This window comes from Schistocerca gregaria, chromosome 6 (genome assembly GCF_023897955.1).
Source record: "Schistocerca gregaria isolate iqSchGreg1 chromosome 6, iqSchGreg1.2, whole genome shotgun sequence".
In the NCBI taxonomy this organism is placed as follows: Eukaryota; Metazoa; Arthropoda; class Insecta; order Orthoptera; family Acrididae; genus Schistocerca; species Schistocerca gregaria.
The window spans coordinates 189,351,932-189,377,121 of record NC_064925.1 but is presented as its reverse complement, the minus strand read 5'-3'; the positions used below and the strand labels follow the sequence as shown (position 1 = coordinate 189,377,121).

Genomic DNA, 25,190 nt, shown 5'->3' with positions numbered 1-25,190 from the left:
TTAGTTTTTCATGAAACTCGAAATCAGGAACAATTTGCTTTTCTTCATTTTTAACTTTTGTTTCGTCTGTATTTACTTCTTTTACAAAAGCTGCAGTGCCAAAAATATCGTCTGTGCTACTTGAAATCGAAGTCGAACCAGCAACATTTTTTGCGAAAAATTTATCTGCTCTGCCAAGCGTTTTTAGAACATTGGCTTCTCGTTCTTGCCTTTCCTTCGATAATTTACGAAATCCCCTCCCTCCACTTGCACGTTTGCTTTTTTCACTGTTATTCAAAAAATTGTGAAAGGAAAGAAGGAAAGACTTTACCCAGTTCCAATCGTACTACAACACACATAAGCACAAAGGTTTTTGCTTTAAACATGGCACACGAACACAAAGATTTTTCCTTTAAACATGAAACGATGAACTGACCAACTCGGATTACTCAACGTGATTCTGCTACGAAAGAACGACAATGCAGAATAATTTAATTTCATTGTCGCCTGCTTCTCTGTTGTCAGTGAACAGTAGAATCCGGATGGAATTCGTCTCGTAAAAAAAACGGGACGGTCCCTTTCAGGATTTCTGTTTCCTGCGTCGCCGGAATTTAGATGGAACGCAAATATGTTCTGAATATTCTTGACACTGTCTTACTAATTTAAAAAGGAAATAATTTTTTGCAATTTCTTGCATTGAGGTGTGCTGGATCGAGTTATCACACTTATTCTTATAACATTTTAGCGGTTTCTGTGGTTAGAGTAGACACACTACAAAGTTTAAGGAGTCTCGGTAACAGTTGATGTGGTGTGTTGTTATTTGTGTGAACACTGCTGTTATACCTATACGCAAATGCACCTTTCGTTCCTACATAAAATAAAAGGAACCTCTCCTCAATGAAAAAAGCTTATTAAAGAAGTTTAATATAAAATTTGCAATTATACGTACTATTCGATTGCACACAGTGGTAATTTTGATATCGTGAAGCCTGCAGCACAATAAATGCGACAAACGAAAGTAGCTTTCTTCTTCTTTTTTCGGCAAAAAAGTAACTAAGTAAATAAATAAATAAAATTTTTGAACTTTTGTGAAGTGTATTTCACACATTATTAGAGATTCTGCTTATGTTCATTTCGTATACACATGTGTTTAAAAATGTAAAACATACCCAGTATCAACATGTTTTGTTAAACGGGTGCCATTAAATCAGAGCTCAGATACTGAAGACCACAGAGCTTTTACATTAATTACAGTAATGGAGGGTTGACTTGATACTTTCCCATAATTTCTACTAGAAATTTAAGTAGAGTCGGGTATTACATACTTAGACCAACACATTTTACTGCTGATCAGTTTTCCACAACTTTTCAGGGGTCGCGGTATTTTCTCGGGGAAAAATATGGTAGGGTTAAGTAAAAGCCGACAACATTCTCGGAATAATAACGTTTCAAACACTGTATTGTGGATTGCCGTCCTGACAGCTTACTTCACAATATTTTGAACAATCATGAAGGTGACACCAGACAGAAACCCCAATGTGTTACCATTCAGTTACCAAGTAAAATTTGCATATTTCCAAGCTTGTACTGTCGAATTTCGTTCTTAAGCTTATTTACACTAGCAAGTTGTTTAACAATATGAAAAATTTTTGTCGTTTGTAAGCGCAGTTATTTTAAAACGTAAAAGGTTAAAATGCCGCCCCCTTAAGGTGCCGTTCCTAAGACCGCCACTGAGTGCATGAGTATGAGTAATGGAATTCAATAAAGTAACAGTAAAAGAACTTGGTATTTAGCATTAACAATAATTGTAATTTTTCAAAATGACGTTAAAATATTTTCTTATTGTCAACGATTTTTTTAAGACTCCTCATTTCTTAGTATAAATTATGCATTAAACAACTTTATGTCTTCATTTCAAAATGTTATTCCTAATACTTAGAACGGTTGTTTAACAATTTCACCAACAATTGCCTTCTCTCATTCTGCCCTGTAGGCAGGGCGGAACTGGAAATATGCAACAATTCTTTCCAAAAACGTAATAAATACATAACAGCGTTAAGTGATTTTGAACTGAAGTGCGTCAGGTTATATTATAAGGTGTTTTATGGTACCTTTAAGAAGTGTTTTCTTGTGGTCCTTCATTTACAGCTATTGTTAAATGTTAGATACCCTGTTCCGCCCCGAGTTCCCCTGCAAGTGTTAGTATGTGTGTTGCAGCCTCTGGACCGCGACCCCCCGGATGGCCGCCCTCTGTGGCGGTTCACGGCGTTCGCGCAAGACGAGGGCGGCGCCGGATTGGTTGGATTCGCCGAGGTGCAGGTGGCGCTCACTGACGTCAACGACAACGCGCCCTTCTTCACACAGCCGCTCTACCGCGGCTACGTGGTTGAGAACGCTCCGGCAGGTGTGCAGTAGATATTCCGCATTGTTCACTGGGCAAGAACTTAGAGGTGTTGGTTTATTACTACCATCCTCCAACCTGTATATGAGGTTCGATAAGTAATTAGATCTTCTGAACGCCTATCAAGAGTGATTTTGTAGTCAATTTTTGTCGTTAAAGATGATTATGGTAATCGAGGGAGGTGGTTGCGACGCGTGGTAGACTAAACCCCACAAACAGCCTTCGAGATTAATGTTCTCATCCAACGCATGGATCATTTACAGTGCAACATATCCACACCATCATTCCTTGCATACTATCTACACTGCGCAACACGATTAAAGGAGCCTTTTTTCGAAACCGTGTAGTTGTTTTCCATTCAGACGCAGAAGTGTGAAATTTGGCAAAAATCTGCCAAAACCTTTCCTCCGTAATGCTGCGAAACTGTTATGCGCTGCAACGTGACTCTCGGGCTCGACACTTGCGAAAAAAAGGCCCGAGCTCAGAAGTTCATGCGAGGTGGATTAATGATGTCTCACCGGCACCAAATTTCACCACAATTCTGCCCAACGTCACCGTGAACATGTCAGCTCCCTCTTACACACATTCGTACCTTCTTGTAATGCCTCTGTGATAGAGACCAGAACCGCAACACCCAGCGTTAAAATCAAGTGGGTTTCTTAAGGGTGACAAAGGAAAACATTTCTAGCACTTCGCCGCTCAGAATCGGCAAGAAAAGACCTCGGGAAGGTCGCGTAAAGGACGCCAATGAAATCACCCCACCCCTAGAAGCATTCATTTTCACTCTTTTCGCCGGCCGTTGTGGCCGAGCGGTTCTAGGCGCTTCAATCTGGAGCCGCGCGCCCGCTACGGTCACAGGTGCGAATCCTGCCTCGGGCATGGATGTGTGTCATGTCCTTAAGTTAGTTCGGTTTAAGTAGATCTAAGTTCTCGGGGACTGATGACCTCAGATGTTAAGTCCCATAGTACTCAGAGCCATTTGAACCGTTTTGAATTTCACACTTTTCGCGATCGAAAACAATAGTTTTCAGTGCAGTATACAGCTGGAAGACACCCTTGACAAATTTTGCCTATGCTGACACCCCCCCCCCCCCGGACTATTTAACTCTATTCTAAGGACATTGCTCGGCTCCAACCTCACTGAGCGTGATCTCATTCCTTCGGAATGCAGCGTAGCCGCACGTTTTGCTTTGATACACAGCGTGGAAACAAGAGGGACAGTTAAAAACCATCCGACCAAATTTGAACGTTATCTGAAGAAGAAAACGGAGTTTATGCTTTTTCATCCATCCGTTTTCGCGCTGTCCTTTGGCACGTTTAAGGGAGATGTGATACTAAAATGCTTCTGAATAAAACGGGAAAGGTCTTTCGAAGGCACCCCCCTCCCCCCGGTTCGGCAACGACATTGGTGTCACTTGTGCACTTTACAAATGCCACTGTACAGAGATACCTATCTACCGATCTCTACCCACCGGCCAGATACGCAACTCTTTCGACATCCCTCTGATTTCGTATGCGACCAGGTGTGGTGCAGGTTGCAGGGATCGATGGGTGGTACAGGTATATCTTTAGGTTGGTTGGTTGGTTGGAGCAGGGAACCAAACAGCGAGGCCATTAGTCCCATCGGGTTTGGAAAGGAAGTTGGCAATTCCCCTTTCAAAGGAATCATCCTGGGAGTTGCCTGAAGGGATTTACGAAAATCACGGAAAACCGAAATCAGGATGGCCGATTACGTTTGAACCATGGACATTTTTAAAGTACCTAGCAGAGGTACTCGAGTGGCACCAATGGTGCTGCCAAACTGCGAATCTTAGAGTGTCCCTTTGTCATTTCATTCCCTAGATGTCAATGTCACACCCCTCTGTGTGTGCATCACAGAAGGGCGCGAAAAAGGAGGGATGAATAAGGTCAAATATCCTTTTCTGCTTTGGATCACTTTCAACTTTCGTCGAATAGTCATGAACGGCCGTAGTGGTTCCAACCTGTACACCAATGCAAAACTTGCGATCACACTACACTTCAAATGGATGAGATCACATTCAGTGTGACTTCATCCCTGTGACGTCCTTAGAAAACGGCTGAATCGCCAGGGGAGTGCCAGCAGTGGCAAAGGTTGTCAAGAACGTCGTTCTGTTCTACATCGTACTGCAAGCTGCCGTTTTAGATCACGAAATGTGTGAAAATGGATGTCCCTAGGGAAGGAGCCGTTTTATTGACGTCCTTTACATCATTCCTGAGGCTTTCTTTCATCGAACCTACAGAGATTTTCACACTGTTCCTCATAAGCGGTACCTAACTGATTTGCTCGTCTATAGAGTTTGGTGGTCGGATTTGCAACTGCACTCGTGACTTCCTTTCGGAAAGGTCAATGCGCGTTATAACTGATTGGAAGTTATATGGTTAAATCTAAGTGGTTTCTGTGTTGCAGGTCTTCAGTTGCTTTCAATCTATAAAAACGATTTAAGGGACAATCTGAGCAACCCTCGTAGATTGAAGACAACGCTCTCTTTTACTATCTAGTACAGTCATCAGAAGATAGAAAAGCAAAGTGATTTAGACAAGATATCTGCACTGTGCAAAAAGTGATCCTAAACTACACAAAATTTGAGTTCAGCCACTTCAGTTGTAACAAAATACCGCTATATTTCTGTCATACTATCGTTGCTCAATTTTAAAAGTTGACAGTTCAATTAAATACTTAGAAATTACAATTACGAACAACTTAGACCTGAACCATCACGTGGAAAATGTTGTGGGGAAGGCGAACCAAAGACTGCGTATTAGTGGCGAAACACTCACATCATGTAACTGAATTTTTTAAGCGACGACCTAAGATATAATTGTGCTATACTTGTGTTCTCTTCTGGAGCACTGCTGTGCATGCGAGACATTTTCACGAAATTTCAGTCACTGACCTTCTCCTCCGAATGTGAAAATATTTTTTTCACTTCTACCTAAACAAGGAAAAATGACCATTGTAACAAAATAAGAGAAATCAGATATCACACGGAAAGATTTAGTTGTTCGTTTTTTCCCACGTGCTGTTAGAGTGTGGAATGTTCAAGAAAATGGTTCCATGAGTCATCTGGCAAACACCTGAGTGTGAACTAGAGTAATCATGAAGATCTTGTAGTGAATGCCAAAGTATAGCAGGCCATGTGCGACTGGGATGCACTAGTTTCACACAGAAAGTAAAACGTCAAGAGCTTGTTGTTAATCTGTGGAAACCCATAGTAACACAAGCAATGTGGACGCTGAAGGCAGAACTGCGTATTGGTATCACAATGCTGCGTAAAATTTTGTATGTGTGGGAATCTTCAACCTCTAGATGTTTAATAAACGTTAATATGGTACGTAGTAGGCTGTAACGTGATTTTTATTTAATCGTGCGATTGGCTAATTACGACCACTTGGCATGTGAAACCAACATGTAAACCCACTACGTTGCCTGAATGCAGGTGTATGCAGCTATATAACATTTACAAGCAATTTTAGAACACAGAACGAGAGGTTAGGTCAGGATTACACGCGTAGAACTGGCATAAAATTGATAGAATTGCGAAAAATGACGGAAAATACGTATAAATTGAGAGAATATACACCAGAATGCGGGGAAATTGAGGAAGTAGTTGCGTATCTTCTGGTTGGCACAGTCCAATTTGTACATGGGAACAAGTATGCGACAGCAAGAGGAATCCGAAAAAATGTCGACATGGAAGCGAAGATAAACAGAGAAGCAGTCACTTTTTTCTTCCATCGACGCAGCATTCTACTGTATGTCTGTTGAGGTAACAGTGATACACGCGAGTTGACTACTGTATCTGACGATTGTTCAGGAGAACAGAAAACCATCTGACTCTTATCTTACATGCATCTGCTTTAAAGGATCACACAGAGTGGACGGAGTTAATGAGTAAGATGGAGCTGTAACGAGGTCGATTTAATAGCAGGCTGATGATGCCTTTTAGAGAGGGATGGAGATGTTTCGGCAAGTCATTTGACTATCTTTTCCGCTGTTCTGTCAGGATGCATCAGTCGTGTGACATAGTCTGCGTTCGACTCGTATACAACCACGTGTTCTGTGTTTGACTTAGAGCACTGTCTACTTGCGATCTTTATCACCAAACCTCTCGGCCATCAGTGGACTTCCATCTCATGTGTGGTAAAATGTGACCATCTTCTTTCGACACATTCCTCTAAACCAACGAAGATTTATGCGATGTACTCCACTCCCTTGTCGCATCTTGGGCATAAAATCGAGACTTCAGTTTCATAACTAAGATGATTCTAAGTTAGTGATAGGTGTTTGTGAGGCACTGCAATCTCCGTGCTTTACATAAGTGGTGTTTATAGAGTTAGCGGCGGCATGACGTGTAATTTCGTATGTCGGACGCCGCTGCTATGTGTTTATCTGTTTCGCTGTAAGATGTATCCTCCGTTACTAACGATCATTTTATATAGGAATGATTAGGGCACAGTATAATTCCTGAACCTTGATCGGATGTGAACAGTGGACGCTATACATCTCTCGAAAGCTATATTGCGCATGTATCACACAGAACCGCTGTATAAGGAAGTAGTTTTTCCATTTTACAGTTTGTTACCATAGTTTATGGTAGAGAAACCTGCAAGAAGGATGTACGTCATGTGCCGGAAATAAATTTCTTACAGTGGGATAATAACAGCGCTGCATTCCACACGACTGGTAGGTAGGAAACTGAAGCGATCTAACATTATAGCCAGTTTTAAGTGCAGAACCGCGTAGCTTTTGGATTGCGTGTGTTTATGTTCTCTCTTACCAATACCCTCCTGGTACTGATCCCAGACACTAGAACAATACTTTAAAATTGGTAGCGTAGTTGATTTACGTAAAATGCTTCGAACTCCATCCGGAGCTCCATCGTGCATAAAAACCACCCGTTTCTTGTTCTTCTTCATCGTCTGCTATTGCAACACTTTCAAATCTGTTACTATACTCCGATAAAGGGTGCTAACGTCCTCCACATGGGCGCATCTGGAGAAATCTTGGATGGACGAGGATTCAGCAAGGCCCATTCACTCACGAGACACAGAATGTAGCGGTCTACTTCTGGCCAGCTGCAGATTAAATCGGTAATGGTGCTGCAGGGTAGGTTGGTCACAGACAGTGTGAGGGGGTCTTTCAGTCTCTAATTTTATCCTAAGACTACGAGAATGCTCTGTGACTCCCATCCGCACAGATATTGGTCATAAATTATGCACTATATTCGAGGTGCTAGAAATATGTAGAGTGCTGACTGGTATAGTTTGGTGATGTATATGATCGAGAATTAACAGTGAATGGACGTACTGCACAGTCATCTATCTACATTCGCTATGCTACTCGCAGAAATAGAGAATGGGCTGTTTAGTGATGATACTGTAACTGGGAAACATGGTCACATCATTGGTCGGTGTTCAAATTATTATAAAGTTGCTACAATTTTTCGCACTATCAGCTGTGATGCATATTATTACAGTACATCGATGGTGTCTTTTCCATCTCATCCGTCCAGTGGTACGCTGTTGGTCACCACATAATGACTGACTGACATCTACATCCACATAGACACGGATACTCTGCAAATCACATTTAAATGCCTGGCAGAGGGTTCATCAAACCACCTTCACAATTCTCTATTATTCCAAACTTGTATAGCGCGCGGAAGAAATGAACACCTATATCTTTCCGTGAGAGCTGTGATTTCCCTTATTTTATCGCGGTGATCGTTCCTCCCTATGTAGGTCGGTGGAGAAAAAAGTTGGCGATTGGAATTTCATGAGAAGATTCCGTCGCAACGAAAAACGCCTTTCTTTTAATGATGTCCATCCCAAATCCTGTATCATTTCTGTGACACTCTCTCACATATTTCGCGATTTCTGCTACTCCCTTTCTTGAATACTGGTGTGACCTGTGCAACTTTCCAGTCTTTGGAAGGTTTGTTTGAGATGGAGAAAGAATTTTGGTGGAGGGACAACACCTTCTGCGGATGGCTAGTACCGAAACAGTGTTCGCGCACATGACTGCAATATGAGGAATCAGTTGAAACAGAACACAGAGCCAGTTGTTAAAACATATGATATTACAAAGACAGGCCATGATCTTGGGATCACGGATTTACCTCAAACTTTGTACACCTTTACTAGGCCTTTAAATCAATATCATGTGGAAGTAGTAAAGGGCATTACTTTGCAATTCCGCAAGAGAATCGCAAGAGAAGTTTTACACACCTGTTATGTAACAGATGTATTTGTGCGAAGATACCGAGCCTAAGAAGTCATTGTGGTCAAGTGATTAGCGTAAGTGCTAAGCGAGATGCTCGGAGACGAGGCGACTGTTTAAATATCACTAATACCTACATTTTAATCTATATTTTTTTCATCACTGGTCACATTATTCATTTTTTGTGACTTTTGGGGGCTTATATAATAATAAAACCTCGTCCATTTTCATGAGCTGTAGTGAAATTTATTAATTATTTGACTACTTACTACTTGTAACTAAGTTTTCAAGGACAAGTGATAGGCTTGGAAAGCCCAAGTCAGACCTCGATAAATAATGATTCAAATGACGTTCACAATCAGTTACACAGTAAGTCATAATGTGCCAGACCACAAAGTACTGTACATTTACTCGTGGAATGTGCTCTCAACATGGCACATTGCAGGATAGCATTTGTCATACAACACGGAGAACATTAATTGAAACTTCATGCAAATACACGTGGTATTTTTCCTTTATGTTACCTCTCAAAAGCCATATAAATTAAATAATTTGACCAGTGATGAAAAAAATTTGATTAATAAATAAGTTCGAGAGGGAGTGGAACCATCGTTTCATAAACGCTTTCCTTACGAAGCTCGGAAGCTAACTACCTTTTCTCCACTTTGTTAGTTATTGTTCGTTGAATTTGTTCGGGAGCGACATCCCATGACACTCAGTTTTTTATGACAGAGGGCAGCTAACCCTTTGACCGCATTGCTGAGCGGTTCTAGGCGCTACAGTCTGGAACCGCGAGACCGCTACGGTCGTAGGTTCGAATGCTGCCTCGCGCATGGTTGTGTGTGATGTCCTTATGTTAGTTAGGTTTACGTAGTTCTAAGTTCTATGGGACTGATGACCTTAGAAGTTAAGTCCCATAGTGCTCAGAGTCATTTTTTTTTTTTTTTGTCTGCACACGGAATTTTTTTTTCTGTTTTACTTTCCATTTTGTTCGGTGTTATTCGTTGCGTTCGGTATGGACGGACGTCAAATGACATCCGTTCAGTTGATCGTTGATTCCTTTACTGAGTTTTGTAGTACTGAGGGCAACCAGGCCTCTGACCGAACATGCTGAGGTACCGTGCAGACTCCACTTGATCACCCTAAACTCTTAACATCCGGTACGTACGCACAGACTCATTAGCCGCATAATAGAAGCATAATACTTCTCTTGCGATTTTCCCGGTATTGCCAGGCTAGCGCACCTTACTGATGATGATGAGGTCCCATACTCCGAGGAGCGTAGGGGACGATGCAGGACACTCGTACCGCCGTACTTGGCAAGGTCCTAGCGGAGGTGGTTTGCCATTGCTTTCCTCCGACCGTAATGGGGATGAATGATGATGATGATGATGATGATGATGACGACACAACAACACCCAGTCATCGCGAGGCCAGAAAAATCCCTGACCCGGGAGCCCTTGCACGGGAAGCGAGAACGCTACCAAAAGACCACGACCTGCAGACATCTTACTACCTGCACATTAAGGTGTTTTTAGGCCTGGTAGAAGTGTACAAAATTTGAAGTAAGCTTGTGATCCAAACGTTTTGGCCTCTCCTTGTTAGTATAGCAAATACTGAGGATCAACTGTCACACATTTTCAGTTATAAATAAATGCCATAAAAGGTAATGTATCATCATTGTAGTAAACTACAGTTAGACACTGCAAGTTCCAATATTAAAAGCTGTAATGAGTTTTGGTTCTAGAGCACTCGCCTCTTTGTCGGCTACATACCTGTAGTGAGATAGTGAAGAGTTGTGATCGGTAATTCGTCAAACCTGTTTCCGGTGAAGTAAGAAAACGTGAATAATGAAATATGTGAAAGAATACATCGTAAAGAAAATTTTAAAAACTGGCATCTTCTTCATCCATCTTCGTCTTTCTTTCGAATAGATTCATGATAAAGTTAATTAAATGAACCACGTGTTTCAGTGGGTCCCCCACCCATACCTCGGTGGCGGTCCGGTATTGGCTGCCATTAGTGTCTGCCGCTTGCAGGTGGGAACGCCCATTCCGCGAGCAGCCGCGTCACCACGCCTCGTAGGTGGCGTTGCGCGTCACCAGGGAAACGCTAGCCTCTGGCGCCGCACTTTGGTGGGAACATACGATTTCAGGGGCAAGGGTATAAGTAGTACAAGTACTTGCTGAAGCATACTGTTTAAATGACTGCCAAAATTAAATGGCTATTTATAAAGTATGCGAATCACTATCGAAATATGAGCTATTTTTTCCTCATGCTCAGTTTGTGTGCAGTTCTAGCTATGCTTAGAGACTGTAGCGCCCCTGCATTATTTTGTATGATATCTTAAAAGCACTTCTACTCCTTGCGTCATAAAACTTTTTAGAGTAAAACAGGTACAATTGCAAAAATGTTTTATTTACTGTGCTATATTTTGCGGGTATGTTGTTACAACTCTCGCGATGTACGTAATACAATACATGATCATTATAAAACAAGGATTAATGAGTAAGTAAAACGAAATTAATATAACAACCTGAAAATTAATGGGTATAAAGCTGAAAGTTACCTAATAAATAAAAATATAGTGAAGGTTATCTAAATAAATAAAAATTATTAACTGAAGCACTCTGTTTCTGGTTGTAAGCCTGAGCTATGATAACGAACTGTCGAATGAAACTTACTGTCGTAATGTGAAAGACAGCCTGCATTGTAAAAGTAATTAATTATCGTAATGAAAAGGGAAGTCTTTCATACCGTAAAAGTTAGCAATCCGACTGCAAGAATTTTGAACAGTATAAACTGCCTGGACATGACACCTAGAGTAATTGGCTTTGAAAAATTTGTTCACAAAAACCGTCTCTAAATAACATAAGCTGGCCCTGATTGAATAATTAAAAAATCATAATCTCTTCTCCTGACGTCTATTCTACGCAAATCTGATAAGGCGTTGCAATACAGTTCTGTCCTGCGCGCCCCTATGGTAAAGCAGCACACACTCCAGAGGTGCAATGAGTTCTCTGTTAATAGTAAATCGAACTGTTTATTGAACATACTTTGTTGGATGATCCATTAAAAAGAATAGTAAGAGAAAGGTTGGTAAGGAAATGAAATACGCGCATAAATGACACTGGACAACAATCGTGATGCTGCACCTTTGTGTTGTGCATTTTTCAGTTTTCCTCATCTTCTTATTTGAGTACATCCTTTTTCTTTTACCACTCCCTCTTCTTACACCTGAAATGCCTGGGCTAACAGGCCAGAGAAGATTAGGCTGTGAAAAGGGGCCAAAATGAGTTCCTGCCAGTTGCACTCAACATACAAACTTTACTCATCAACAGACAATATTACAACATGGGTGCAAAACACCCAAAACCTTAATCGACCTCCTTTGATTAACCTTAGATCGTCTGAAGGCCACACTCAAAATCCAAGGCACAAGGCCTAAGCAAGAATTGAAATACAAGGTTCTTCTGGAGGTTTCACCCAAGAATATTTTCTAAATCTTCAATCTAGACAGGCTGAAGGCCTTAGCAATTTAATTTTAATGGAACTAGGCTGGGGTCGCATATTAATCAATAAGAGGAGTTTCAATCAAAAGAAAGAGGCCTTACATTAAAACATTTCATACAAAATATAGAATAACAATCTCATGCCTTAAGGGCAAGACAAGGACATCAATTTAAGAGATATTAATACTCGACTTAAGGCCACACAGCAACACAATAATTTAACGGCTTAAGACCTTAAAAGATCTGATGTAAATTTCGGCTGAAAGCCCCATATAAGGAATAAGAATCTTATGTCTAAAGGCCAAGACAGGAACATTAATTCAGGATACATAAAACCTCAGCTGAAGGCCACACATCAACCAAATAACTAAAATTCAAACAGGGAAGTTACTATGTAACAGACATGGAGTGAAGCTCAGAAGTTTCCAAGGGTCGGCCTGGAATTGTAACACTAAAGCCCGTTTAGGCGAGACAGGCAGACTGACAAACAATCTCTAAATCGGAAGGCAACCCAACCTACAAACAGCCGACGAACCAACCATCTACCTGATTTCGGTCGCCAGACCAAAAGCACTACTACCAAAATGCCAACGAGGCGAAGAGACCAGTAACATTCGCCTTCAAATATTGGTTTGTTAATAAGCCAAGACACAATAACTACTGACATACATGAACATCGCAACGGCTGTGGAACTACACGCCGTGGCGGACAACATCAACATAGCAAAAAAGCTCTCTGTCGCTGCTCTGTCTCATCCGACCAGCTGGCATTCTTCCTTCGGACAGACGACGTCCCAGAGACACTGGCTCCGACCAAATCATGCACAGGTAACACAACTGGCGTCTCTGCACAGGAGGAACCGACCCAAATGCACGTCGTCGATGAGACGACCAACCAACGGTAGTCCCCGCTGGTACTTGCTGTGTTGGCCTGCCGCATTAATCTAGCGGTTCTAGGCGCTCAGTCCGGAACCGTGCGACTGCTACGGTCGCAGGTTCGAATCCTTCCTCGGGCATGGAAGTGTGTGATGTCCTTAGGTTAGTTAGGTTTAAGTAGTTCTAAGTTCTAGGGGACTGATGACCACAGATGTTAAGTCCCATAGTGCTCAGAGCCAATTGAACCAACTTGCTGTGTTGACCTCACTGGGGTTCCATCCTCGATAGCACTGCTGGTCCGTTTTTTTAAATTTTTTATTGATTTTCAATCCCCCACCGGGGCGGGCTGGCAGCAGCAAAAGCGCTGCTCTTCAACTAAAAGACAATAATGATACAACAGAAGACATTTAAAATTACAAAGGAGAAAATACAGTGGACAAAAATATAAAAAAGAGGGAACATAATGGACGAGAACAGACAAAAAGACGGCGACTGTAAAATGGACAAAACACCTTCAAATGTATAGAGCACAAAAAACCACTCACTGGGACAATTAAAAGAACACAAGGCAAAGTATGGCTTCAGCATAAAAGTATCGATGGACGGCATAGACCCCACGAACACTGACAGTAACACTATGTACAAGTCCAGCACACGACTAAAGTCACAGCTCTTCATGCACTCGAGAACAGCACCAAACACAACACTGATGGAGCACACCAATGACGATGAGCAATCCAGAGGATCTGCCAGGCGCAAGGATATGAGGGAGAAGGGAAGAAGGGAGGGAGGAGAAGAGAGGGGGGAGACATGCGGGGGGCACGCCAAAAAAGGGCTTGGGAGGGAAGGACATGGGAAGGAAAGAGGTGAGGATGGGGTGCTGGGACTCGGGGAGGGGGGGGGGGGGAGAAAATCCGCTCTGGGAGAAGGAGGGGAGAGGACAAGGCGGGCCCTGAGGAGGGGGGCAAAGGCCAGCTTACAATTCGAAGGAAGGGTATATATCACAGTGAAGTTCAACATCCGGGAGGGGGAGGTGCTGGAAATTGCCTAATGAAGGTGATGAAGGGTGTGGAGGTGGAGAGGGGAAGAGAAACAGCGATAGAGGTGCGGCAACGGGCGGGGGGTGGAGAGGAAGGAGGAAACTAGGGGGTGGGGGGGATCAAGCCTGCGGACAGTGTAAAGGATGAGGAGATGTTGGAGGAAAAGGAGGAGGTGGGGGAAGGAGATGAGTTTGTACAGGAGCCGTGTTGGGGAAGGAAGGCAGATACAGAAGGCAAGGCAGAGCATATGGCTTTTGAGGATTTGAAGGACCTTGTAAAAGCGAGTGGGTGTGGAGATCCAGGCAACACTGGCATAAAAGAGGATAGGATGGATGAGAAATTTGTAGGTGTGGAGGATGGTGGAAGGATACAATCCCCATGTCCTGCCAGACAGGAGTTTCAGGAGGCAGAAGTGGGAATGGGCTTTCTGCTGGATGGTCAGGAGGTGAGGGGTCTAGGTGAGGTGACGGTCAAGGGTGAGGCCAAGTTATCTCAAGGTGGGGGTGGACTCGATGGGACGACCGTAAAGGGTGAGGTAGAAATCATGGAGATGGAAGGAGTGGGTGGTGCAGCCTATAATGATTGCCTGGATTTTGGAGGGATTGAGACGAAGGAACCACTGGTTACACCAAGTGGTGAACTGTTCAAGGTGGGTTTGGAGGGTGGGTTGAAGGGTAGGATAGAGAGCCAGGAAGACGGTGCCATCAGCATATTGGAGAAGGTGGACAGGTGGGGGTGGCTTGGGCATATCAGCCGTGTACGCTGGTCCTTCTCGAACTGACTGCCAGACACACGATAACCCGGAAATACTATTCGTCACTCCAGAGATGGTACGACAGTGCACTTATTGATACTGCTGCTGCTGCTGCTGCTCATGGGCAAGTAAGGCAGGAAGTTAGTGACACCAGTAAATGTAATAAGAAAACGAGGCGGTAGTACCGTATTATAAGATGGCAAACAATAAATGGCATGAACACGATCCATGCACGGCTCAACACCCATGTCAGCAACAATCTAGGAATGGTATATACTGTTATGGAACAAGTGAGAAAGGGGACGGACGTAGTTTTCCGGCTCCTGGAAATTTTTCCATTTCATCTTTATGCAAAGACTACAGAAGATGATTTGATGTGATACCGGTACTAGGTACCTTAAAATCTGTTCTATAAAGTCAAGATCGTGCTATAGTGAATACTTGAACTACACTGGTAGAGGATTTTCTTTGCTGATTCAGAGTCGCGTGGTTTTCCTCCACTGTACGTTGTTTCCTTCCGTGTCTATAGTAATTCTGTCCTTTGCTATGGCATCCAAGGATTTAATTGAAAGGAAGTTTTCTGTTTTCATTTTCATCACGGAAACGTTTTCTCTGACCTGCGTCACTGCTTCCATACCGTCTTGATAAACAAATACAAGTTTGAAGTGTTTCTTTGCCTTTACAGAGAGACCGAAATCTTATCACACTGGATATGATCAAGAAACTTATGATCTGTTGTGTGAATAGGCTGATTTTGCCTGAAGATGAACAAGAGGTATTTCAACATATAGCCTATTTAAACATGCATTAAATATTACTATAAGTACACATTACAGCACGCACATTTGGCTACTGCTGTACTTTCAGAAAAAATGCGTATCTGAACCTTCATTAAAGATGGCAGAAAATCTCTTTCTGTCTGCCATTTCATAAACACTAATTATATCCTAAATACAGTCCAGGCATTGTCTTAGTACTTGAACAATTTCGTCAGAGTGTGCGGCCCTAGGCTGGAAATCGCTTTTAATTTTTACTTAAACACTTAGCTTTCCCAACGTGCATTTAGATCATTTTCTTGTGAAATGTCACTTGTACCACCTGTACTCTCGGTCCCTCGTTTCACTCGTTTCACATAAACAATATTTGAAGGCGTCGTGCAGCGCCCTATGCTGCAGTGCAGTTCCGCTCAATACAACATAACCTCTATACTTTAGAATGTTATTATTATCTTAGAATTTGGATTGATTGTTAACAACAAACTCCATAAGGCTGCAATTACGACGAGCAACAGTGCACATAATATCAAAATTTTACTCAAAACTCGCTAATTTTGGAAAGTGTGAAGCTCTAGTTAAAACGTTACCAGAGAGAGGGAGAAAGTAGGAGTCGTCGTAAGCAGTTTTGAATTTTGAAAGCAGTTCTTACAAAGAGATCAGATTTCTAATCAGGTGCTTCTTTTGCTGTTTGCAGGGACGTTCATTTTGAACGTGACAGCAGTGGACAACGACGATCCATACGAGGAAAGCAATGCAAGGATAAAGTACTCAATTGAGAAGAACGCTGTAGATGAACGCACAGGATCCGCTATTTTTGAAATCGACTCCGACACTGGAGAAATAGCGACAGCCATTTGTTGTCTCGACCGAGAGCGTACACCGAGCTATACAATCCAGGTTATTGCCACAGATGGTAGCGGGCTAGAAGGTAAGAGCAAACACTATATCATACATGCATGGCTAAAGACACAATTCACTTGACTGTATGGTTCAGAAACTTATTCATTAGGTTTGACACACTGTGACCCAGTGGATTATTGTTTAGCTTTGTAAGTGCTACTGCCAAGGTATTTTTCAGGATTTCGTTATCGTGACTTTAGTGAGTGGATCAGCGTGCATACTCATTTCGTTGCGTTTATCTTACATTTTCCCTTGTAAAATTAGCTTATCTGCAGACACCATAGCGGTGTCCTGCTAACGATCGCTTTGTTCTCCCAAAATGGAAGTGAAAAAATTCGTCGATCGAACTCATCGCCATCTTCAGGAGAACACTCTGCTACTGCTACTGCTGCTGCTGCTGTTGAGTCCCGCTGAGAACTGATACGAAGGCTGCAAATCGACGTCCTAGGCAGGGTGTTACAAAAAGGTACGGCCAAACTTTCAGGAAACATTCCTCACACACAAATAAAGAAAAGATGTTATGAGGACATGTGTCCGGAAACGCTTAATTTCCATGTTAGAGCTCATTTTAGTTTCGTCGGTATGTACTGTACTTCCTCGATTCACCGCTAGTTGGCCCAATTGAAGGAGGGTAATGTTGACTTCGGTGCTTGTGTTGACATGCGACTCATTTCTGTGAACGTTTGGCCAGGCATTCTTAGTGATGTCTTGATTGGGCCCCATGTTCTTCCACCTACACTCAATGGAGCACGTTATCATGATTTCATACGGGATACTCTACCTGTGCTGCTAGAACATGTGCCTTTACACGTACAACATGTGGTTCATGCACGATGGAGCTCCTGCACTTTTCAGTCGAAGTGTTCGTACGCTTCTCAACAATAGATTCGGTGACCGATGGATTGGTAGAGGCGGACCAATTCCACGGCCTCCACGCTCTCCTGACCTCAACCCTCTTGACTTTCATTTATGGGGGCATTTGAAAGCTCTTTTCTACGCAACCCCGGTACCAAATGTAGAGACTCTTTATGCTTGTTTTGTGGACGGCTGTGATACAATACGCCGTTCTCCAGGGCTGCATCAGCGCATCATGGATTCCGTGCGCCGGAGGGTGGGTGCATGTATCCTCGCTAACGGAGGACATTTTGAACATTTCCTGTAACAAAGTGTATGAAGTCACGCTGGTACGTTCTGTTGCTGTGTGTTTCCATTCCATGATTAATGTGATTTGAAGAGAAGTAATAAAATGAGCTCTAACATGGAAATTAAGCGTTTCCGGACACATGTCCACATATTTTCTTTCTTTGTGTTGAGGAATGTTTCCTGAAAGTTTGGCCGTACCTTTTTGTAACACCCTTTATAGGCTTCCGTACCGTACTCGGCGCATACCCCGCCCACCACATTTACTGCCCTCCAAGAATGTCTGTCATATGTGCAAGTTCTTGCTTTAAACTGTCGACGTAAAAAATGGCATATGCTCTGTGTACCAGAGTCCTAAGGACGTCACTGCGTTGGTATGGTGACTGGCAACTCCTATCATACAGATACCAATCAGTGTGCTTCGGCTTTCGGTGAACACTGAGTCCCAGATAACGATCTGGTTTTTTTGTAAACCATCACGTCCAAGAATGGAAACATCGCATTACTTTTAACCTCCATGGTAAATTTAATGATGGGATGAAGACAGTATAAGTCGTTCGAAAATATGTTGAAAGAATCACGTGCATGTGGCCATACAAGAAAAGTATTATCTACATACCTCAAGAAGTACGTTGGTTCCAAAGTCGAAATCCTCATTGCAATATCTTCGAACTCCTCCATAAATAAATTGACGACTATGGGTAACAAAGGACTACCGATAGCTACTCCGTCATTCTGTTAAAAAATGTTTCCGTTAAATAAAAATACGTTATGTCAGCACACGACGACGAAGCTTCACCAACTCTTCATCCAGCTTTTCACAAATCAGACTCAGGGATTCTCCCGAAGGGGCACGTGTAAATAGAAATACCACATCAAAACTCACAAATGAAAACGAAGGACACAGCCTCAAAGATTTCAGCCGTCGAATAAAATCCACCAAATTGGAGATATGGTGTTCACACTTGTCAACATATGGACAGAGAACAGACATTAAGTACTTCGACAGGTTAAAAAGTGGGAGCACCTAAATTACTAACAGCATTGCGTAGAGGAACCCCTTCGTTATGTAACAGGCAGACGATACAACCTGGACGGAACGGCAGCACCAGGATGAAATTTCTTACGTAAGTCTCCGGACAACGAGCTCTTTTTCAACAGCGGAAGTGTCTTACGCCTAATATTTTCTGTGGAGTCACTAGACAGTCTTCTGTGAGCCGGATCGTTGAGTAGTAAATCCACTTTAAGGGTGTAATCATCCCCTGTCATTACAACCGTGGCATTCCCCTTGTCGGCTGGTAAAACTACTACTTCATCATCATTCCTAAGGGAACGAATGGCTCTCTCTCTCTGCAGAAGAGATGGTATCTGCAGAAGAGATGGTATCGTGTGGGACACTTCTTGCCCTATTACTTCCACCTGATCTTCAGGGCGGCTTTGTACTGCTTGTTCTACAGAGCAAATATTATCTGTGATAGGAAGTCTCTTTACAGTGGGAGCAAAATTTAAACCTTTCTCGAACATCGCCACTGAGGGCCCATCCAACCCCTTACTAGAACGTTTAAGCACAATTCGTCGAAGTTTATGCCCTTCTGATGCTGTAGGACGAGAAATAAGCCGTTCAAAGTTGGAGGACTGTCTGGTAACGGCACTCCTATGTGCCCAGTCCGAAAGTGCCCATAAGGAAACATCAACGCACACATCTCTTGAAAACTGCGAAGCCAAGTCCAGATATAAGTAAAATAAATGTTTAGAAACAATATCCAGCTGTCTACCGGTAAAATGAATGCTTGCTCTTATCAGTGCTTGCCTGGAACGCTCCTTAATCCTATTAGCTCACCTTCGTCATGGCATCTCAGCAAGAAGGCGAGTGTACTGAACAGCTTTCCTTTTTTCCTCCGAAGTTTTATCTAACTTCTCTACAAGTTTCACCATCTCCTCCCCTTAGAGATACTTGATGTGATTTCGTAGGCTTTCCCGGCGTAATAAGTCGGGTTTACTGCCGGATCATAAAATCAACCCCATTCAATAATTCGGCGATCCAGCTGTTCGCCGTTCCCAGGAGAACGCTGCAACTGCCTCTGAGCCCCGCTGAGAACTGACTTGTACATATTCACCTGTTTGTCTTGACCTATTTTATCTTTCGTGGTTCTGTGGATATGTTTCATGACCATATTCCACGAAGGATACGAACCCGTTGCGATATAATTGTGAATAAATGGTTACGAGTTGCCTCTGACTTCAGTGTGAAATATTATTCTAGTCAATACAAACCAGTCACGGCCGTTTATCATGTGCCATTATTCTACAGCATACTGTAACTATCGCACTAAAATTATGCCATTTCCCTTCGAATGTGAACAGGGAATCGCACTAAAATTACGTAATTTCTCTTCTGATGTGGTTTGGTCTGCAAATAAATTGGATGAAAACATGTTCAGTAGCGCTCTCTCCACGAGAACTACACTCCTGGAAATTGAAATAAGAACACCGTGAATTCATTGTCCCAGGAAGGGGAAACTTTATTGACACATTCCTGGGGTCAGATAAATCACATGATCACACTGACAGAACCACAGGCACATAGACACAGGCAACAGAGCATGCACAATGTCGGCACTAGTGCAGTGTATATCCACCTTTCGCAGCAATGCAGGCTGCTATTCTCCCATGGAGACGATCGTAGAGATGCTGGATGTAGTCCTGTGGAACGGCTTGCCATGCCATATCCACCTGGCGCCTCAGTTGGACCAGCGTTCGTGCTGGACGTGCAGACCGCGTGAGACGACACAGTCCCAAACATGCTCAATGGGGGACAGATCCGGAGATCTTGTTGGCCAGGGTAGTTGACTTACACCTTCTAGAGCACGTTGGGTGGCACGGGATACATGCGGACGTGCATTGTCCTGTTGGAACAGCAAGTTCCCTTGCCGGTCTAGGAATGGTAGAACGATGGGTTCGATGACGGTTTGGATATACCATGCACTATTCAGTGTCCCCTCGACGATCACCAGAGGTGTACGGCCAGTGTAGGAGATCGCTCCCCACACCATGATGCCGGGTGTTGGCCCTGTGTGCCTCGGTCATATGCAGTCCTGATTGTGGCGCTCACCTGCACGGCGCCAAACACGCATACGACCATCATTGGCACCAAGGCAGAAGCGACTCTCATCGCTGAAGACGACACGTCTCCATTCGTCCCTCCATTCACGCCTGTCGCGACACCACTGGAGGCGGGCTGCACGATGTTGGGGCGTGAGCGGAAGACGGCCTAACGATGTGCGGGACCGTAGCCCAGCTTCATGGAGACGGTTGCGAATGGTCCTCGCCGATACCCCAGGAGCAACAGTGTCCCTAATTTGCTGGGAAGTGGCGGTGCGGTCCCCTACGGCACTGCGTAGGATCCTACGGTCTTGGCGTGCATCCGTGCGTCGCTGCGGTCCGGTCCCAGGTCGACGGGCACGTGCACCTTCCGCCGACCACTGGCGACAACATCGATGTACTGTGGAGACCTCGCGCCCCACGTGTTGAGCAATTCGGCGGTACGTCCACCTGGCCTCCCGCATGCCCACTATACGCCCTCGCTCAAAGTCCGTCAACTGCACATACGGTTCACGTCCACGCTGTCGCGGCATGCTACCAGTGTTAAAGACTGCGATGGAGCTCCGTATGCCACGGCAAACTGGCTGACACTGACGGCGGCGGTGCACAAATGCTGCGCAGCTAGCGCCATTCGACGGCCAACACCGCGGTTCCTGGTGTGTCCGCTATGCCGTGCGTGTGATCATTGCTTGTACAGCCCTCTCGCAGTGTCCGGAGCAAGTATGGTGGGTCTGACACACCGGTGTCAATGTGTTCTTTTTTCCATTTCCAGGAGTGTAGAATCCACTGTCGAGTGCTCAGATCAATTCAGAGAAGGGACGCAGCTGCCTGTTTTCGACTGTGTTCGCTCTGATGAGACGTCATTCCTTCTTGCACCAGATCATCATTTTTCTTTGAAAGTTTGTGTAATGTATTATGCAAGCACAGAATATGAGGGATTCTTGAGAATCGGTTGACGTAATGGCGCCATGGCCGAGTGGTTAAGCACACTGACTGGTTATTTGCTGGCTCGGTCTCGATTCTTGTTGCTACACAATTCCTTTTCATTTTATTTTATTCCTCACAATTTTCAATGATTAATTATAAAATGCAAATGAATTTAAACAGTTCGGTACATACAGGTAAAATTAACGTACTCAATTTAGTTACAGTTACTACCCTTGTTAGTCAAAAGGCCCTTGTAAGTCAAAGATGGTGATAAAAAAGAGAGTACACGAGGAAATTTAGTAAGAAGACGTTTTCTATAGATGAACTACTAAGGAACCCCATTACCAGAAAATCTTTGGATGAGAAAGTGAGATCTATTCAAATCATGTACACCTAACAGGAGGCCGTCAAACGAGGCTCGCTGATTTGACTCAGACTATGTGAGTAGAAGCAAACCCCTAGAATATTTCACCAGGTCGGGCTATAGGAAAGAGTAAAACACTCTCTACAGATTTATGCGTGTGGTCTAGAACACTGACTGGAAATTTGTCGGCTTGGATTCAGTTCTCATTACTGCTATATTTTTTCACTTTATGTTATTTCTCACAGTGTAAATGATTATTCATAAAATATAATATATTTAAACAGTTCAATTTATATACTAAAATTAATATATTCAATTAAGTTATTATTACTATCCTTGTAAGTCAAAAGGAAATCACATTATAGCACGGTTATAAAGTTTTGCATGATATGTTTGAAATACGAGTGTCAGTCAAAAAGTAATGCCTCCTATTTTTTTTCTACGTTTAATTGTCAGGAAATTTAAATGCAATTACATAGGTTGAAAACCACAACATTGAGGATCATTTTGTCATTTTTCAATGTAATCTCCGCCCATCTCTACAGTTTTGGTCCATCTTTGAACAAGGGCATGTATCCCAGCACGGTAAAAATCACAGCTCTGCTTCCTAATCCATTGACGCACGGATGTTTTGACGGCCTCCTCATCTTCAAAATGAATTCCACGATGAGCTTCTTTTAGTGGCCCGAACAGATGGAAGTCTGATGGTGCCAGGTCAGGGCTGTATGGGGGATGAGGCAAAACTTCCCATCCAATTTTGACAATCTCGTCAAAATGACGACTGGTGTGTGGTCTTGCATTGTCATGCAAAAGAAGAACATCTGCCATTGATTTTGTTGGGCGAACTCGCTGAAGACGTGCTTTAAGTTTTTTGAGGGTTGTGACGTATTGAACAGAATTTATTGTGCATCCCTGCTCCAAAAAATCAACCAGAATCACACCCTCTGTATCCCAGAAAACTGTTGCCATAATCGTGATCACACTGCCTTTACTAAGAGAAATAATGCGACACACTTCATCTGCAGTCACCCGACGGTCACCACCAATGATGTCATCAACTTGCTGAATGTTGTGTGGAGTCACTGCACTCACCGGCCTGCCGCTCCGCTTTTCGTCAGTCAACGGTGTTTGCCCTTCAGCTTCCTTACAACGACGAACCCATCGTCTAACAGTGCTGACATCCACTGTCACAACACCATACACCTTCTTCAGTCTTTCATGAATGCGTATGGGCGTTTCACCTTCTGCATTCAAGAATTCAATCACACAACGCTGTCTCAAACGAACATCGATGTCGGCCATCTTACAAACTTCTGCTGTGCTGCCACCTGTTGACACAGAAAGTTACTACTGCAGTGGATTGCAGAAGAAGGTTTGAGGAATGGCGCCAAATTCAAATTTTTCACTTAACTTAATTTTTTTAAGTAGAAAAAAATGGGAGGCCTTACTTTTTGACCGACCCTCGTATATTTGAAATTTAAACTTTCCAAGTAAGTGCACATCTAATTAGACTCATATTCCACCAAAACCTAAGAAGAAATACAGTACTGATTCAATGTATTACATGTGACAATTTACTGTACACTCGTATGGGTCGTACCTGTTAAATGAGATGTTTCACATGTCGTCCTCAAATTTGGAGGAAATATTTCACTCATCTCTTCAGTGAGTTGCGAATTATTTAAAACAACTCCGTATCATCTACATCTACATCCATACTTCGCAAGCCACCTGACGTTGTGTGGCGGACGGTACCTTGAGTACCTCTATCGGTTCTCCCTTCTATTCCAGTCTCGCGTTGTTCGTGGACAGAAAGATTGTCGGTATGTGGCCATTAAAATTGCTACATCAAGAAGAAATGCAGATGATAAACAAGTATTCACTGGACAAATATATTATACTGGAACTGACATGTGATTACATTTTCACGCAATTTGGGTGCATAGATACTGAGAAATCTGTACTCAGAACAACCACTTTTGGCTGTAATAACGGCCTTGATACGCCTTGGCATAGAGTAAAAAATAGAGCTTGGATGGCGTGTACAGGTACAGCTGCCCATGCAACTTCAACACGATACCACAGTGCATCAAGAGTAATGACTGGCGCATTGTGACGAAGCAGTTGCTCGTCCACCATTGACCAGACGTTTTCAGTTGGTGAGAGATCTGGAGAATGTGCTGGCCAGGGCACTAGTCGAACATTTTCTGTATCCAGAAAGGCCCGTACAGGACCTGCAACATGCGGTCGTGCATTATCCTGCTGAAATGTAGGGTTTCACAGGGATCGAATGAAGGATAGAGCCACGAGTCGTAACGCATTTGAAATGTAGCGTCCACTGTTCAAGGTGCCATCAATGCGAACAAGAGGTAACCGAGACGTGTAACCAATGGCACCCCATACAATCACGCCGGGTGATAAGCCAGTATGGCAATGACCAGTACATGCTTCCAATGTGCATTCACCGCGATGTCACCAAACATGGATGCGACCATCATGATGCTGTAAACAGAACCTGGATTCATCCGAAAAAATGACGTTTTGTCATTCGTGCACCCAGATTTGTCGTTGAGTACACCATCGCAGGCATTGCTGTCTGTGATGCAGCGTCAAGGGTAACCGCAGCCATGGTCTCCGATAGCCGATAGTCCATGCTGCTGCAAACGACGTCGAACTGTTCATGCAGATGGTTGTTGTCTTGCAAACTTCCCCATCTGTTGACTCAGGGATCGAGATGTGGCTGCACGATCCGTTACAGCCATGCGGATAAGATGCCTGTCATCTCGACTGCTAGTGATACGAGGCCATTGAGATCCAGCACGGCGTACCGTACTACCCTCCTGAACCCACCGATTCCATATTCTGCTAACAGTCATTGGATCTCGACCAACGCGAGCAGCAATGTCGCGATATGATAAACCACAATCACGATAAGCTACAATCCGACCTTTATCAAAGTCGGAAACGTAATGGTAGGCATTTCTCCTCATTACACGAGGCATCACAAAAACGTTTTACCAGACAACGCCGGTCAACTGCTGTTTGTTTATGAGGATTCAGGTGGAAACTTTCCTCATGTCAGCACGTTGTAGGTGTCGCCACCGGCACCAACCTTGTGTGAATGCTCTGGAAAGCTAATCATTTGCATATCACAGCATCTTCTTCCTGTCCGTTAAAT

The 25,190-nt window shown here is 43.4% G+C and overlaps 1 pseudogene; it reads left to right on the top strand.

Moving 5' to 3' along the window:
• The window catches only part of LOC126278797 (neural-cadherin-like), a 217,978-nt pseudogene that overhangs the window by 45,106 nt on the left and 147,682 nt on the right, over nucleotides 1–25,190 (top strand).